At 41.4% G+C, this 893-nt stretch overlaps 1 non-coding gene across 1 annotated transcript; it reads left to right on the top strand.

Annotated features, from left to right (window-relative positions):
* The first annotated feature begins 239 nt into the window (after positions 1-239).
* Positions 240-347, top strand: LOC112781708 (small nucleolar RNA R71). The gene has a single exon (XR_003192467.1). It is a non-coding gene; the product is annotated as a small nucleolar RNA R71 (small nucleolar RNA).
* The last annotated feature ends 546 nt before the right edge of the window (positions 348-893 follow it).

The raw sequence follows: 893 nt of genomic DNA, 5'->3' as shown, positions 1-893 counted from the left end.
GCCAATATGGCATTCAGAGTATCACTCTCAAGAACTCCTTTCTTCTGAGCTATCCCATTATTCACAGGATTCCTTTCAGAAGTGTACATGAATTGGTTACTTGCAACCATTTTAATGAGTTCCTAAGCTTCTGCAGGCGTCTTCTTCAGATGAAGAGATCCTCCAGCAGAGCTATCCAATGACATCTTGGATAATTCAGACAGACCATCATAGAAAATACCTATGATGCTCCATTCTGAAAGCATGTCAGAAGGGCACCTTCTGATCAATTGCTTGTATCTTTCCCAAGCTTCATAGAGGGATTCTCCTTCCTTCTGTCTGAAGGTTTGGACTTTCACTCTAAGCTTGCTCAATTTTTGAGGTGGAAAGAACTTTGCCAAGAAGGCATTGACTAGCTTTTCCCAAGAGTTCAGGCTTTCTTTAGGTTGTGAATCCAACCATGTCCTAGCTCTGTCTCTTACAGCAAAAGGAAAAAGCATAATTCTGTAGACTTCAAGGTCAACCCCATTGGTCTTGACAGTGTCACAGATTTGCAAGAATTCAGCTAAAAACTGATGAGGATCTTCCAATGGAAGTCCATGAAACTTGCAATTCTGTTGCATTAGAGAAACTAATTGAGGCTTAAGCTTAAAGTTGTTTTCTCCAATGGCAGGGATTGAGATGCTTCTCCCATAGAAGTTGGGAGTAGGTGCAGTAAAGTCACCAAGCACCTTCCTTGCATTGTTGGCATTGTTGTTTTCGGCTGCCATGGTTTCTTCTTCCTTGAAGAGCTCTGTTAGGCCCTCTAAAGAGAATTGTGCTTTAGCTTCTCTTAGCTTTCTCTTCAAGGTCCTTTTAGGTTCAGGATCAGCTTGAACAAGTATGCCTTTATCTTTGCTTCTGCTCATATGAAA

Source organism: Arachis hypogaea, chromosome 19 (assembly GCF_003086295.3).
Source record: "Arachis hypogaea cultivar Tifrunner chromosome 19, arahy.Tifrunner.gnm2.J5K5, whole genome shotgun sequence".
NCBI classification, from domain to species: Eukaryota; Viridiplantae; Streptophyta; class Magnoliopsida; order Fabales; family Fabaceae; genus Arachis; species Arachis hypogaea.
The sequence above is the reverse complement of the archived record's forward strand: the minus strand, read 5'-3'. Positions and strand labels throughout refer to the sequence as shown.